The following is a 17874-nucleotide window of genomic DNA, read 5'->3' as shown; positions in this document are numbered from 1 at the left end:
TAAACAATCAAGATAAATTGTTCCCAACCAGCATGATGGTTTCTGAATGCTGCTCTTTCCATGGGTACCTGTTACACACAGGTTCTCAGCATCTCTGGGCAGTTATGTGTGTGGCAAGCATTTGCCCTCCATAATTATGCAAGAAATATGGTCAGTCTGTGCAGAGACTGGCTAAATACTAATCAAATCCCCTTCTTCTTTCTGGACACACAGCTGGAATGTATCTTCAAGCATCCCGTATAGTTAGGTTGGGCCTTGTGACCAAGTTCTGGCCAAAGAGATGGAATATGTGTTTCATTGTGATCAGAACACTCCCCACCATCCCTAATATCTTCTGTCTTCCCTTACCTGTGGGCCCAGAGATACCATGGAGACCTCTTAGTTCCTGAGATAGTGGAGTCCAGTTGCACAGAACGAGCCTGGGCCCTGAGAGGCCAGGTGGAGTCGAGCTACTGCTGCCCCGTTCCCATGGACCAGCACTACACCATGAGGTGCCCAACAAGTAAACCTGCACTGACATAAGCCTCTGAGATGCTGGTAAGTTTGTTACAGCTGCCAATATCTCAGACCCACATATATGGATGTTTCGAATTTCTCCCTGGCTTTTACTTGAGTCTCCAAGCCACCCTGAGTAAGTAGAAGTGCTACAAGTTTGGGGAGATTTCTGATGATGTTCCACTGCTGCGATTACCAGCTCCTCTAACTAAGCTAAGGGTAGAAAAGGGATGGGAACCAACAGCTAATGTACTCTGAAATCTGTAAGGCACATCTTTCCTTGCTTAACCTTCCCATAGCCCAGTGAAGACGTTTGAGTCCTGTTTTCTAGATGACAATACTGAGCCTCTAAGAAGTGAAATATAAGCAAATGCCACACAATACTGATCCATATTTTCTTACTTGAATGCCTATTGGAATTTAATTTTCAAACTTCATAGAAAATATGTATTTTTTTTTCTTTTTTTTTTTGTAGAGACAGAGTCTCACTTTATGGCCCTCAGTAGAGTGCCGTGGCGTCACATGGCTCACAGCAACCTCCAACTCCTGGGCTTAAGCGATTCTCTTGCCTCAGCCTCCCGAGTAGCTGGGACTACAGGCACCCGCCACAACGCCCAGCTATTTTTTGATTGCAGTTCGGCCGGGGCCGGGTTTGAACCCGCCACCCTCGGTATATGGGGCCGGCGCCTTACCGACTGAACCACAGGCGCCGCCCGAAAATATGTATTTTTAATTACAACATTTTGGCTGTTGCTTATAAAAGAAAAAACTCCATGACATCCGCACATTTAATACATTTTCAGTAAAATGTGTGAGGGGAAAGTGTCAAGTTGAGATGCAACTGGTACAGTATCAGGAACGTCTGTAAAGGTTTTGCAAAACTAGCAACAAAAGTGATGGGTCTCAGATGTTCTTCATGATGTAAAAATAAAGTCATATTTCAAACAAAACAGATGTGCATTGAGTAATCAATATTTTAAACATTTTTACATTCTTAATGTGATAGCTGTTAATACATATATATGGCATTCTACTCTACTTTAGTCATATTTTACAACAGGGTTGGCAAACTTTTTCTGTAAAGGAAAATATAGTGACTATTTTGGGCTCTGCAGCCCTAAGTTCTCTAATCCAACTAGTACTCAACTCTTATACCACTGGCAGAGAGAGTAACCAGATACAACCACACATAAACAAAGGGGTATAAGGCACATGGGTGTGTTCCAAAAAGACACTCTGCTGGATGTGGCCTGACGGTCATAATTTTATAACACCTGCTTTCAAATATTGGTGGGGGTTTCCATATTGGCACACCACACATTATAATTTTTTCCTATGTAAAATAATGGGAAATGGGGTCTGGTTAGCATCTTTCCTCAGGGGATCTGGTTGCCAGGAAAGGGTTAATTTGACCAAGATTCAAGAGATGACAATTGGCAGGTTCAGCTTCCTCTGGAGGTATCATCCCACCACCCAGTATATTTTTTTGAGACAGAGTCTCACTCTGTCATCTTGGGTAGAGTGCCATGGCATTCTACCAGCCTAGCTCAGAGCAACCCTTGGGTTCAAGTGATTCTCTTGCCTCAGCCTCCCAAGTAGCTTGGGACTACAGGCACCTGCCACAACACCTGTTTTTAGTAGAGAGAGGTCTCGCTCTTACTCAGGCTGGTCTCGAACTCCTGATTTCAAGCAATCCACCCACCTTAGCCTCCCAGAGTGCTAGGGTTATAGGAGCAAGCCACCATGTCCAGCCCACTGCCCACTTCTTTCCCCCAAGTCACACTACCTTTCCACAGGCTCATGAGCCCACACAGAGTGCTTACTGGGATGTTGTGCACAGAAATCCAAGTAATACTTGTAATAAGAAAGAGCTGCAAAGTCAAGCCCTGTGTTACAGTAACGTAGGTAACAGTTACCTTACAAGTGATCTCATATTAAGGAGATTTTTTTTTTAAAGAAGCAAAACAAATAATATGTAGATTTTAATGACACTGGAAGAATGACTCCTGAGAAGCCAGAAATGACATCCCCTAAACGTTTAAAAATCAGGCATAAAGTTTCCCTAAATTAGGACCAAACAGCTTTCTTGGATTTAGAGATGTACTTTGCTGATCGATCTCAGAGTAGGAGCTATGTATCCAGTGACTGAATATGCTAGCAACAATGTATTGACTATATTATCCCCCCATTATTCTTTCAAGCATGTAAGCCACTGTAATGACAGTTTGGTTCACTTATTTTTTTGCATAGCAAAGCTCAGAGACATACATGCTTAGATGTTTCTTTAAAACAAATTCCAGGTCCTTGTTAACGTTTTATTAGAACAGTTAAGCATGCAAGATGATTTGAGACATAAAATGGATAAATTTTATGAATGTGTTTTACATTAAGTGTCAATCACAACAGCAAAAGCCGGTAAAAGATAGTCCAGTCTGACAAAGGAATATTTTATAGTCATTAAAAATGATACTAGGAATGGGGAAATGTGTACAAATGCTTGTTATAATGTGACATGAAATAAGATAGAAAAATTTTATCTGGAGTAATTCTCAACCGTACAAAAATAGGTGGCAAGGAAGAGCAGAAAAAATAAAATTAATGGTACTTGCCTTAGAAGAAAGGGATTATGTTTTTTCTCTAGAATTTTTTGTATTTTCCAGATTTTCCAAAACAAAGCAATCTAAAATATTGGTTATTCAATTTGAAAAAGTGGTTTTAACTTCAAAAAGAAGCAATTGCTGCACATTTGTCATCATTTATTAATGGCTCTTGACTTTTTTCCCCCCAGACTAGAAGTGTCTTGAAAGCAGAGACTCATGTTAGCTCTCCTGCCCCGAACATGGTATTTTATGGTGTCTTATGCACTCAATTAACATTCCTTGAAGCAAGTGAATAGACCACCTTACTTTTTATAAGTCCTCTTAATGAGATTCCATAAATAAATTAAATTTTTATACTTCAAGCCTTTAAAAGAAATTAAATAATTTTGTTTAAAGAGGTTGATTGCTTGCGGATTATAGCTGTAAATAAATTGCTTGGTGCAAAATTATTCTTTCTCCTTTTTCTTTTTTCCATGATGGCACACAATAATTTGTCTTTTAATAACTTCAAACAATTCTGAGTCATTTGCTCATTAACAAACAAAATACATCTTGATCATGAAGCTTGGCATTTCATAAATATTTACCCCCAAATGCACTGCCTGCTTTGAAGCTGGGATGGTAAGCTCCTGATTGACAAGCAACTTCTGTGCAGAAGGAGAGAGGAGACCTCGTATGGCAGCTGGAAGAAGGGCGCCACACTGCCTTTTCACCTATTCTATCCTGGGGAAGCTCTTCCCCAACAACCAAAAAGCATGATGTGGTCAGCATTCATTACTGTTTGCCTCTCAGCGTTGCATCCTCTCAGTGGCTCGCTAGAACCTAAGCACAGAGACCAAAGACGGTACCATGGCTTACAAGGTCCTGCAGACTTCCCTGGTCCCTAGTTTAATGGTATATCTCCACTGGCCCCGCCAAGCACTTTGCTGAGCCTTCCTGCTGTGCTGGAAAGATGGCAGAGAGGGACACTGAGGGCTAGATGAAGATTTCAGCTCCTACTCTAAGAACCACTGTGATCAACAAGGCGGTGAGAGAAAAGCTTCATGGAATAAACACTCTATTACACTTTCCCCCCCTTTAATGCTTCATGATTTGCCATACTTGCTGGGTGAAAATAAACAGTTTAGTGAACAAAAAAATTCAAGTCTTAAAGTCAACTTCAGTTTTCCCCAAAAGACATTACCATTTGCCCATCGCAAAGCCAATAATGGTGGCAAGTGGAAAAGCACTAGTTAATCCTCAGCAATACCACTAAACTATTAACCCAAAGTTGTCAACTCTGAGAGGAGAGGAGAAAAACAGTGCCAACTGTGAAACACCCACGGATCCCGCCACATCAGAGCCAATCTGCCTGGCGTCAGACTAATTCAGCACTCAGGGGCCAACGCTGCATCTGACAGTGAATGGACTGCTAGCCATGTCTGGGTCATCAAAAAATTGTCCTGCTAAATCCCACAGAGGAAGATGGGCTGCAAGTTGGCATTTAAACAAAAGACATCCATTTCTTGACATGCAAAACTTAAGGGTATTTATTAATGAGCAGGCTACAAAAAAAGAAGGTGTTCTTCCTGACTATCAAACTTCAGCAGCCAAAACCAAGGGATACACCCTTTGGAACTATCTCACCATAACTAATTCCATTTCACTTTCTTCCTCCTACACACACAGAAAGACTTACGTTTCTAATTCCATCCCAAATTTGTTGGCATTTATATGCTGGGACCATGGGAATGGTTCCTGGTCAATAGGATCTCATCCAGCCTCAGAGACCCCACAGCAAGGACAAGGTGGAGACGTGTCCACAGACTTGAACTGACATGGAAGGAGCATAACGTATTCCTTTTTTACATTAAGCTACCAAAATTGTGTGTTGTCACGGTAGCTAGCACAACCCATTCTAAGATAGTTTATATGTCATTATATACCTTGTTAATATACCTCAAGCAAATAATTATTTCTGGATTTGTCTCCACATCTTCCATGGTAACCCCATGGGACCATGTCTTACTATTTGGCATATCCCCCATTTATCATTTATGCCTTTATTTATTTACTTAGGAGACAGAGTCTCACATAGGAGACTTACTTAGGAGAGATAGCTCACCGCAACCTCAAAGCCCTGGACTCAAGTGGTCCTCCTGCCTTAGCCTCCCACATGGGACTACAGAAGCCCACTACCACACCCTGTTAATTTTTCTATTTTTAGTAGAGGTAGGGTTCTGGCTCTTGCTCAGGCTTGGTCTCCACTTCCTGAGCTCAAACTATCCTCCTGCTTTGGCCTCCCAGAGTGCTAGGATTACAGGTGTGAGCCACCAAGGAAGACCCACCACATCTTCCAAGAACTGACCACTGCTACACAGAATAACAGATGACCAATCCAGAGACAAAGTGTTCACTGACAGAATCTTTCTCAGTACTGACCACATGCCAGACACTATGTGTGAAGCAAAATATAGTTTGCAAATAAGAAAAATGAGGTTGCTCCCTCATGAGACTCAGTCTACCAGGCTGCACCAACAAAAGCACATGGGAAAGATCCAACAGAGATTTAACCTACGCACAAGAGGTCGGAAAAGGCTTCATGAAGAAATGATCTGCAAGGCTTTAAGTTAAAGGTGTTGGGCAGACGGGGCTGGGTGGAGGGTGAGCAGAACAAGCCCAGGATTCTCCAAAGATGCTGTTAGTCAGAGCAGATGAGCAAGCATAAATAACCAGGCCTGAAAAGAATCCGTCTTCTGCCTTCTACAATGACTTTAAAAATATAACTTGGGAGTGTCAGGGCTCCCAAATTGAAAACAAGGCCAAATACATTGAGCAATACAGAAATGAGAGAAAGCGGAGTGTGACAGCAAAGGGTCTCGATGGTGTAACTTAAGACAAAAACACTTTTCTACCACCGACAGGGAGAAAGGAGTTATTCACACTAAAATTGCTTTTCTAAATTATCTTAGAAAATAGCAGCAAGAGAAATGACGTAGCCTCAGTTCACAGACCACAGCACTAGCCCATCTTAAAAATCCACCTACCCTCTCCTTCATACATATCATCATTATTCCTCAGAAACAAAGTTGGCTTTGCTTATTCTTTCACTCCACAAGCCCATGAGGAAAGAGCAATAGATGAGGGTAGATGAGGGTGGAAGGGCCAGGGTTCTAGTTGACACTGGGTCACCACTTAGGTAGACCCCTTTACCGCCTGGTGGAATTCGGAGCACTCACCCAGTGCCTTTCCAACACTAAAATCCTATCAGGGGCTTCTCAAACTCGAATACTCATCACCTGGAGGGCTCATTAGAATAGGACCGCCAAAAAAAAAAAAAAAAAAAAAAGGCATGGCCCCTGTGCAAGGATGACACGCAAATTTGTGAAGCATGGACAAAAAAAAGCCAGGACTACCAGGCCTCCTACCCCCCAGTTTCTGATGCCCTAAGGCTGCGGAAAGGCCAGAGAATTTAAAGGCCTCCCAAGTTCCCAGGTGCTGCTGCTGGCGCAGGCACCGCACTCTGGAGCTGGGCCTACAGCTGGCTTCACTGTACACTGCACCCCATAGCCAGCCAAGGGAGGGTCTTCTCCTGCAACCTGCACCAGCTTAGTCTGTCTTGGGGGTAGAGACCGGGGTTCCTTGCCCAGCCTCAGAGAACCAGAACCTTATCCTCTCTCCGAAGGAAGCCTGACCCCAGGAAACCACTTGAGACTGCCACCCACTCCCCAGCAGCAGCCCCTCAGCAGAAGTCACTGCCCCCCATTCCCGTCCCTCAGTCTCGACATAAGATCCAGCTTTTAGCTACGGTGCTCAGGGTGTTACTGACATCAAGCGCTCTCACACAGCCTCACTCCTCCACCTCTGTCCACAGAGCACACTGGGCTTTCAGCTCCCACGCCACAGGAATTCATTCCTAACTCGGAGGCTTGACCCTCATCATTCCCTCTGCCTGGAAGGTCTTCCCCTCAGCTCAGTGTCGGAGGAGCTCATTCTTCATCAATCTTTTGATCTCAAATCAAAAGTCATCTTTTAGAAGAGGCTTTCCCTGACCAGACTATGTAACTGGCTTTCCCAAGGTCTGTTCTTTCCACTACTGATCGTCTTCATAAATTTTCTTTTTTTTTTTTTGGCCAGGGCTGGGTTTGAACCCGCCACCGGCATATGGGGCTGGCGCCCTACCCTTTTGAGCCACAGGCGCCGCCCCTTCATAAATTTTTATAACATGCAGGCATATTCTTCCCTCACTTCACTTGCTCTCTGCTTCCGCCTGGTTACTAGAAGGCAAACTCCACACGAGCAGAGCCTTTGTCCCTTTCCTGCATCTTGCTATGCACTCCTCCTCCCACATCCATAGCACAAGGACTGTCACCCAGCAGGCATTCAACAGGCACTTGTTGAATGAATTATTATGTCTAGTCACCTGTGCTATCCCTCAATTTTTAAAAAGCCCGGGGCAGGGGGGGACATCACTTGAAGCTATAATATCTATAATATTGTAAGTTACAAACCCCAGAGTGATTTGCAACTGCACATGATGAGACTAAGGTTACAAAGATGACGCATCTATGCTGAAATGTCAGGTATCAGAAATTGAAGCGGGTTGAAGGCTGCAAGAGATTCTCCCTCATAAGTTACCACTCATCCTGGACAGGCCCACCCTGTTCTCTACAAGCCGTCTCCAGTCATTTCTGCAAGGGGATATCCTTAACTTGAACTTCTTTCTAATGTCACTCATGCCTGCTGCCAGGCACACAAAGAAAAGTAGGTACTGAAGTTCTTCTACCCTGGATGACCCTGAAAAACCACTTGTAAGTGCTCTATGTTAACCACAGTTCATAATTTTGTCACAGGTGCTTGACTAAAAAGGGGACAAAGCCTTTTAAGATAGTTACACCCATATTATGTCATTGTGTATATTTCATACCACACCTAAAAGCTGACAAAATCCTTTCTTTCTATGCCATGGCAACCAGGAGAGTTAACACTGCATGATTTTGCAAGGAGCATCCTCTATGCTCCAAAATGTTCGCCTTTACAAAAAAAAAAAAAAAATTTTTTTTTAAAGTAGAATTTTAACACAACTTGTCATAAAAGCTGACATCAGTACACTGGAGAGGAAATGAGATGACATGAGTTGTACCTGGCAGTTCAACAGAATAGAGGATAAATACTCTTTGCAAGGCAGCCAAAGTATTGGTTAGAAGTTCAAATGAGGAAGATGAAGTGAATGAATATTCAAAGTATACTATACCAAATGATTCTTCTATATTTATAAAAAAAATCATTAAAATGCACTAAGCTTTGCAAAAAGCAGCATGGCGGGGTGAAATTGGTGCCAATTCTGTTTTGGACACTAATTTACTTTTTGTATGGCTTTGGAAAAGTCAAGCATCCTCTCTGAAACATTCTAAGAAGAAAGTTTAATGAATTCAACCATCTCAAAGTTTATTTCTGGTCCACATCCTCTTTTGAGTCCATGAATGTTTGTGCACAAGCATCTCGAGTGGACAGACAGTAAGAAAAGGCTGAGCTCTCCTGCACCTCACTCATTCCCAAACAACTGCTATGAAAACCACTTTTCTTTAGCAACTACTAAGAAGGTGTGGAGTGGCTATACTCTGGTTTGCCGTATCCGTTCAAATAAAGTTATGTTTCCATGTACCGCAGGAGGGTGAGTTGATGTGGTAATTACCTGTTCCTCATGACAAGTAAGGTAATTAATGTAGCAAAATACCACTGCAATGTGTGTAAATTTAGACCACCATAATTAAAGCACCCGTCTGTTCAACAAACTGTTCAATTAAGAAAAAATATTGACGGTGTACATTTTTTGAAATTACAAAACGTATGGAATGAATGAATCTCCCTTGGTTGACATCCATTTCTAGAATGCTTTCTCAGCGGGGAACCTCTATAAAGGGCATTTCATGGAGTAACTTCCACTAACACACAGAAGTATTTCTGTACAGATACCATTAAGACAAGAGTCTCTCGTGGAAATATTTTATTTAGAATTCTCAGTGTATAAAGCATACACCTGTCAGAAACAGAATTCTGGGAAGCCCACACCTATTGCAGGTAGCAAAACTCAGGGAAATTTTGTGTGTCAGGTAACTGAGCTTATCCCAAGTACTGTAACTGGAAAGGACCATTATTCATTAGCCAATTTTAAGGAGCTAGAAGTACTGAACACATTATGTGCACAAAGAGCTGCCATGTTCCTGCTCCTCTGAACAGACAGACGGTGAGATCAATGTTGGCTTCATTATTCTCTAAGTCCCATTTCTTTCCAGCCATTTCATTTCCAGATCCTAATGCTAAAATCTTGAACCAGGGTAACTAGGCTCACTTTATAGTAAAACTTACCTCCTTGCTAATCTGCTCTGGAAAATCTTTAGCCACGTCCAGAGTTAAATGTCCAAGGAAAGGAAATCACAACTGCCATAAGACTAAGAAGAGAGAAAAAGAATCCATTACCAGAGCAGGAGAGAAGTAGTTACCTCTAAATCCATATGGGCAAAAAAGGAAAGAAAAAATAGAAAAAAAGCTTCTGATAGCTACATGGTGAAGTAGGAAAATGGTCACAGTGTCTCACAGCTCGTTCTGAGAAGGAAATCCCAAGGGTTTTTTCTCTAATTCTTCTACTCAGATAAATTCAGAGAGAGACACAACAAACTGGCCCAAGGAAAGAAACAGCTGGAATTCAGACAGACTAAACAATGTGATATGAGAAAGAAATGGTATATAATTTTGATGTTATTTAACGATGTACACACTTGGGAGGTTTTTGGTACTTTTCTTTTTTACATTTTTGTATAGCATATCTTACCTTAAGAGACAAAAAAATCGGGAGAAATAACTAAAAGGTAACTGCAAGTAAATTCCCAGCTTATCATACAAAAATTAGGTCCTAAATGTTCCGTATCTGAGAACTTGGACGTATCCCCAAGTAAAGAATAGAGAGAGTACAAGGAGACATTCTAGACTGAAACACTCTGAGGAAATGCAGTGGTTTCTCCAAGTCAAATACTCCAGTTTCACACTTTGAAATAATAACAACATCATTAAAAGGATGAAGAAACCACTTGTTCTAACTGTTGATATAAACAGAGCTTAGAAGGTCCTAGCAGGGAAGATGATTATATAAAAGTAGCCTTAGAATTTTTATTACATGGTGGCACTGGAGTGTTAACTTCTGAAGTGAGGATTCAAGAAAAATGTTGTATCATTTCAAAGGAAACTAAATTTAATTATAGTAGAGACATAGACAAGATTTGGGGTTCCGTTTCATATACTGCAAACTAAACTTTTTGATTCTCCAAAGAACAAAAGAAAGTCAATACTTTTTTTTCTCACTGGGTAAATTTATGGACGATGAAATCTTCACAAACATTTGTTAGTATTTCAAAGATTACATCAAATGGTGAAGGGCTATGATAATATTATAAAACATTACTAAACCACTTTACAATGATTCTGCTAAACCATTGAGGTAGGATTAATCCCATCTTACAGACAAGTAAACTAAGGCTCAGAAATAGCCAAATGATGTAGATGAATTCCCAAAAGCTGAAGTACTGAAACAATCTGTTCTTGGAATGGGATAAACATATCTCTTGTCCCCACTGAATCAATTTACACAGAACACTGTAAAATGACATGTTTGTCTTAGTATTTAGGATTCTGGCTTGTGTCTTAAAAATCATACCTTAAAATTACCAGGGATAGTGTTCAAAAACAATGGTGGTATAAGTTGTTAAGTAATCACCCAAGAAGGGGAAAAAAAAATCTGGTTTCAAATTCTGGCTTAGCTATTTGGTAGAAAGACCTTATTGGAACTTGTAACCCTATGAACTCAAAATAGCTGAAGAAGCCAGTTATACCTAGAAATCGCTTTGCCCCTAAAGAAGACTCAAGGGAAACACTACCACCATCTTCAATTTCCAACTTGACATAAATCAGTTCTTAGTTTAACTTTCTTTTAGCCTTTTCCTCTTGACCTTCAATAGCTTTGCACCATGGTCCCCTTTCATCTCATACACAGAAACTGAGAACCATGCAGCTGGGGGATGAATTCACAGGTCACGGACACTCTCCAGATGTGTAAACTGATGCAAGAAATTGAAAAAAGGTGAAGGCAGACAAAGAAAGGAAGACAGAGAATTATCACAATGACACCTGTAATATGTATGTTCATTTTTTACCAATAGGAACTCGAAAGTGAGCAAAACCTAAACAGTGACTGGGTCAGTAAGTGCAACCAAACTGATGTTAAGGAGTTAAAACGTGTGAGTCGATGTTTCCTTGGTTTAAGATTCACTGATGTGAAGTTACCCAAATTTTGACATATATATGAACTTTATCCATACTGCCTTTTACATAAGGGAAAATTATTTTAAACTGGACATTAAAAATGCAGAAAGCTACAGTGGATATTGACTTCTACTGTTAAATTGTCCTCTAACATTTAGCTCTAGCTTAGACATCGAGCAAAACAATAATTCAAAATGGGTATTTTAGGGGTGGTGCCTGTGGCTTAAGGAGTAGGGCACTAGCCCCATATATCGGTGGCGGTGGGTTCAAATCTAGTCCGGCCCTGGCCAAAAAAAAAAAAAAAAAAAAAGTTTTTTAATTTAATTAAGCATACAAATTTCACATAAACATATTATTGTTATGTTTCACACACTGCACTGTGAACTATTTTTACATAATCTTGTTAGCCCAAAGGTATCTGATAAACAATAATATTTTCAACTCCTACACTGAGAGCAGTGCTTTTCCATCCCCATTTTCAGATGAGAAAACTGAGGTTTAAAATATTAAGTAACTTCTCCAAGGTCACAAAGTTACTAAGTAGCTAGCCCAGAATTTGAAACCAGATCATTTTCCCCAACTTTGGTAATTATTTAACAACTATACTATCACACTTTAGAGCATGCCAACTATGTGCCTGGTGTAGGGTTTCTCTGTTCATGTTGATCCTGGAAAGTAATGCAACTTGAAAAAACAACTTTGTTTTAAGAAGCTGTTTTGAAATAAAAAACGTTTTTGAGTTGGTAACATGAAGACATTATTTTTCAGGTTATAGTAATAATTGTTACCCCATGAATGCTATATACAAAAGCTTCCCTCCTACTGAAGATCTCATTTTCCTCAGAATGTGGTGTTTCTGTCTATCAGAATACACATACAAAGTAAAACATTAGAATATTGGGAACATCGAAATTCTTTTGTCCTTTAGACCTCTGTCTCAAGTTATGAAATAAAGCCACACTGGCTCTAGTTTTTTTATAGAAGTTTCTGTAAGTTTTTATAAGTTTTTCAAGAAATAACTCAAGAATTCCTATCTAAAACATATACAAAATGGAATCAATACAGACTTAAAAAAAAAAAAGGAAAGTCTTTGAAATTGAGTATCAGTGAACCCCACAAAGGAAGACAGAAAATGGTTGGTAGAGACTACGCTGGGTCACTAGCTCCTCTGGTTCTTGTGGCCAGGGGAGATGGAATAGTAACATCAGACGCTAATGGACTGATGTGACAGAGGGATTAACGATATACAGCATCATATACTACAATAATGAAGTACTCCCCTCTTCTCTGCAGTTTCACTTTCTGCGGTTTCAGTTACCCGCAGTCAACTGGTCTGAAAATATTAAATGGAAAATCCCAGAAATAAACAATTCATAAGTTTTAAATTGCACTCTGTTCTGAGTAGCATGACGAAATCTCCCCCATCTAGCTCTGTTGTGCCCTGGACGTGAATCATCCCTTTGTCCAGCATATCCAAACTATCTACACCGCCCACCCCGTCAAGTCCTTCGCACGCGTCTGTTACCAGACTGACTATGGTGGGGTCGCAGAGCTTGTGCTCAAGTCACCTTTATTTTACTTGATAATGGCCCCAAAGCCCAAGAAAGTGATTATAACAATTATACCAATTGTTATAATTATTCTATTTTATCATTATGAGCTCCTGCTGTTAATTTCTTACTCTGCCTAATTTATAAATTAAACTTTATCGTAGGTGTGTATGTATACAAAGCAGCGTAATGCATATAGGGTTCAGTACTATCTGTGGTTTCAGAGTCCACGATGGATCATGGAACATATCCCCAAGGATAAGGGGGAACTACGATCTGTGTAACACTATCAGGAAGAGAACAGAGAGGCATGGATGAGTTGGCAAAATACTGGAGATTTTGCCAAGTGCTGATCTCAGATTCTTTTCCTTCTTTCAGATATTTTCTCCCTTGTCAAAATCACCCATTGTTTCATCCCTCCTTCCCTCTACCCCATTCACTGATCTTGCTGGTTTCTAGTTACAAGGTTGAAAATTCCTCCTTCTCACCTCCACCGATGTGCTATTTGTATCTCTATTTTCACGTTACTCTACATGCCAGGTAGAAGAAGCAAAGGTATTACCTAAAGTTGCACAACCTTAGGTAAAGTTCCTTGAACCTTAAGGTGGTTTTAGGTGGTAGGGACACAACAACAATTTATACCAAACTGCACTTAGGAAGTTGTTCTATTTCTAATTCCTTTTCAACCCTTCAAATTACACCAGGGATATAGCTTCATCTGGGTGCTGGTCTAACACCTAATACATCCAAAAGTCCATTTTTAACAAAAAGAATACCTCCGCAGGTCATTATCTTAGGTAGAAGCAGGCAACACCTGGGAGAGATATATACCTGGGGTCTGCACATTACAACTCATGGGCCAAACCCCCACTGCTATCAATTTTTGTACATCCCATAAGCTGAGAATACATTTTGTATTTTGAAATTAGGGGTGGGGGAGAGCAAAAGAAGAGTAATATTTCATGACATTAAAAATTACATTACATAGAAAGTCCAATTTCTATGTCTGCAAAGAAAGGTTTATCGAGATACAGCCATTCCCAATTCATTTATGTACTATTTCTTCCTGATTTGGGGCTACAGTGTTATGAAACTGGGTACGCAGCCTGTGAAGCTGGAAATATCTGCTACCACACCCTTGCCAAAAGCGTTTGTCAACTCCTATTTATACCACTGTTCTGCCTTCACAGTATTTATGTTAGGTTACCATCTAGCTGTGGCAACTGATAACTTTTTTTTTCTTTTAAGAAGTAGTATAGTCTTTTTTACTGAATAGACTCATTTATGTTCTATCCAGTGAGGGGATTTATGAGGACAGAGAAGCAAATGTTGAGATCAGAATTGTGCAAAATATAATGTCTGTGCATGGCAAAGTTTGAAAAATAATAAACCATGGGAATGGGGAGCAGGCAGGGAGGAGTCAGGATATAAAACTATGTAAATAAGATATCCAGATGTCTTTCAAGGTCAGAGTGGAGTCTGAAATGTGGACCCCTAGTGGACAGAGGTCAGGGAGATTTCCCAAGAACATCAGGGTTGGCCGGCCACATCACCAGGAGCAGCAGGTACTTGTTTTATATCCACAAGACCCTGAAACACTGGCCAAGAATCCTTGGTCTGGTCCTGGGGAAGGCAGTGGACCCAAGATAACCAACATTTCTGTAAGTCAGGTAAAACAACAGCAAAGGCCAAGAGGCACAGCGTGAGTCCAGGCTACAGGCTCTACCGACAACTCTACTTTGCCCTGGTATTGTATATCCAGCCTCACTGAAAGCCCTCTGGGGCAGCGCCTGTGGCTCAGCGAGCAGGGCGCCGGCCCCATATGCCGAGGGTGGCGGGTTAAAACCCAGCCCCGGCCAAACTGCAACAAAAAAATAGCCAGGTGTTGTGGCGGGTGCCTGTAGTCCCAGCTACTCGGGAGGCTGAGGCAGGAGAATCGCCTAAGCCCAGGAGTTGGAGGTTGCTGTGAGCTGTGTGATGCCACGGCACTCTACCAAGGGCAATAAAGTGAAACTCTGTCACTACAAAAAAAAAAAAAAAAAAGAAAGCCCTCTGATGGAAATGTCATTTCCAAAAAGTGTCGAGCACGAAACACTTTCTGCATCTTAGAACAAGTTCACATTACCGTTGACAACACTTTACACTCTTCTGTGTTTGATATGCACAATGTTTATTCTTTAACAAAGAAATTTCCTCAACAGTTTGACTATACTCTTTTTAGAAATTTCTTTTTGTAAAACAATCTTACATTTCCGTGTTTGCCTCTCTGTGTGCTTACTGAATATGCATCTCTTCTGTGGCCTTTCAACTAAACATTTTTCCCCCAAAACAGAATTGTTTTCTGGTGGTTCCACTAACAACAATTTCTGTTGTTGAGTCATAGCCGCTATCACAGTAGTGTTAAAATTCACCAACTTTTTCTTTCCATATGATTAATGTTTGTAAAACATGCTAGTAAAACGTAAAACTTACCATATCTGGAAAAAGAAGGACCTGAAATGTTGAATTTTAAAGTTTAGAAGTAAGGCTAGTACAACGGAATGTTATTTTTTTCCCCATCTGCACAGTATTTGAACCAGTCATTACTTCAAAGGTGAATTATAATTAGTTTTACCTGCTGTTGACGCAGAAGCCTTATATAAAAGTATCCCCCAATTTTTTAAACTACAAAGAACTCCTTTCATTAAATTCTAAGCATTCCCACCATCACAGATGCTAAGTTTATGAAGACTCTACCAACTAATATTTATTTGTTAAGTATTAATTACTCCATAGGGAACATCTGCCAAATTGCCAAAGAGATCACAGATTAAAATATTTATGGCTAAAAGCCAAGGAACTTGACTTTGGTTAATCCCAAAGTCTTATCTTGTGCAGATGACTGGATTAACTTAGGTCTTCTGAAATATAAAAACAGCTCAATGAAATGAACATCCAAGGCTGTATCCTCAACATTTTTTCCTCTAAACCCATTCAACGAACTGCTAGAAAGTCCTCTAAACTCCTTCAACTGACTGCTATCCTATGTTTCTGGGAAAGCTGCTTCCTTTCCAGCTACAGTGGAAGAAACACATCAACTCAAATACACCAACTAGATGTTCCATCTCCCTGGGCCACAATGAAGGTGGTATATGTTAGAAACCAGTCCAACTAGAGTTGCAAGAATTTTTCTGGAAAATACCAAGAAAAGATTCTCTTTTCCTCTCTCCTGCTTGACATGTGCCCAGCAGCTGAGAGAAGATATCTTAAGATCACAAAGAGGACCACTGGATAGCCAACACCATGGGATCCAGAAAGCTGGATCAAGTCTCTTCTGCAGCCCCACCTCCTAAGGACTTGCCACTCACACTGTTTAAGCCTACCTGTACTGGATTTTCTGTTGTATACAACCAAACTCACCTTAACTTAAATGCTTAAAAAAAAAATTATGATTACAACTGCTAACCCTAAGATCATAACTCCTGGGATTTTGGAATCCCAGGTACTGAGAAACTGCAATAGTGAAAAATAGATTTAATACACTTATATGTCAGTATCAGAACTTGTAAAATAATCAATAAGAGTGCTTTGATTTCAAGCTTGGTAGATGTTTTAGAAGTTTTTGTAACGCCAGGTCAGGCCCATCACTGTGAAAACTACAAAAGATAACACCACGACAAAATCGCCTGATGTTGCTCATCTAATGATAAGATAGCAGTGCTGGCTGACAACGTCACGGTCAAGGGACAAGAGGAGAGGAGTGGACTCCAGGTGGCTGACTCACGGTAAATGCTTTCCACTAGCTCTGCATCAAAGCACACCACTCAACCATGTCATCAACATCCTTAATTTCCAAGGGAAGGGATGATTAAAGAATGACATTTACAGAAGGCTGAGGCAGGAGGACTGCTTAAGCCCTGCAGTTCAAGGCTACAGCAAGCTATGAAGGTATCACTATACTCCAGCCTGGGTGACAGAGTGATCTCAAAAAATAAAACAAAAGCCAGGTGCAGTGGCTCACACCTGTAATCCTAGCACTCTGGGTGGCCAAGGCAGCTGGATCACTTGAGCTCAGGAATCTGAGACTAGCCTAAGCAATAGGGAAACCCTGTCTCTACTAAAAGAGAAAAAAACTAACCAGGCAATGTGGTGGGTACCGATAGTCCCAGCTACTTGGGAACCTGAGGCAAGAGGATCCCTTAAGCCCAAGTCTTTGAGGTTGCTGTGAGCTGTGACACCATGGCACTCTACCCAGGGCAACAGAGTGAGACTCTGTCAGAAAGAGAGCGAGAGCGAGAGGACACAACGTGTTTACCTTGACAAGGAACATTAGCTGATAATCAAAGGCACAAACAAAATGTTGTCAGGCTAAGATTTTAGTTATTTTACTACAGGACTTAGACGAGGCTGGAATTTAGGACATGCATTTTGAATCAACCTGTTTGATTAAAAGGAAGTGGCTGAAAAGAATGAAGAGTGGTGGGTCCAGCCAACACTGGAATAAAATCCTAATATGTCTCTCTCTATGCAAAATAGTCTCAAATTTTGCCACATTTAGGGGAGAGAAACAGAGGGAGAACAGAAGTGGTATCTGCGCACATGTACGGAAGTGAGAAGATAATCATCCTACCAGTCATCTCCTCCCTGAAACACGGAAAACGAGGCCTCCTTGAACCTGCTTTGGAAGAAGGTGGTTAAGAAAGAAAGAGAAAATTAAATTGCTGTTTTTAAGAAACGTGAGTAGGTAACATAAACCAGAGTAATGAGAGGCAAGTGGCAGGCGAGAAAAGAGAGGAAAAGTCAGGCAATTCGGAGGTCCCATCTATAGAGACAGTTCCTCAGGGACAACAACTATGTGTGAACAAATGTATATTAGAAGAACAAGGCTGTCTTTCCGTTCTCTTGAGGAAGGGTGCAGTGCTATAAATTTCCCTCTTAGGACTGCCTTTGCAGTA

General features: G+C 40.9%; 1 protein-coding gene across 6 annotated transcripts in view; it reads right to left on the bottom strand.

Moving 5' to 3' along the window:
- FOXP1 (forkhead box P1) overlaps positions 1–17874 on the bottom strand; it is a 616360-nt gene that overhangs the window by 394126 nt on the left and 204360 nt on the right. Inside the window, exon 1 of one of the 6 annotated variants that reach the window (XM_053600808.1) lies at positions 9444–9497. The exons of the other annotated variants lie outside the window; for them this stretch is intronic. The gene's annotated coding sequence lies outside the window, so the exon portion shown is untranslated. Of the gene's footprint in view, positions 1–9443; positions 9498–17874 lie in introns of those variants that run through there. 6 annotated transcript variants of the gene reach the window in all.

Source organism: Nycticebus coucang, chromosome 8, assembly GCF_027406575.1.
Source record: "Nycticebus coucang isolate mNycCou1 chromosome 8, mNycCou1.pri, whole genome shotgun sequence".
Lineage (NCBI taxonomy): Eukaryota > Metazoa > Chordata > Mammalia > Primates > Lorisidae > Nycticebus > Nycticebus coucang.
The sequence above is the reverse complement of the archived record's forward strand: the minus strand, read 5'-3'. Positions and strand labels throughout refer to the sequence as shown.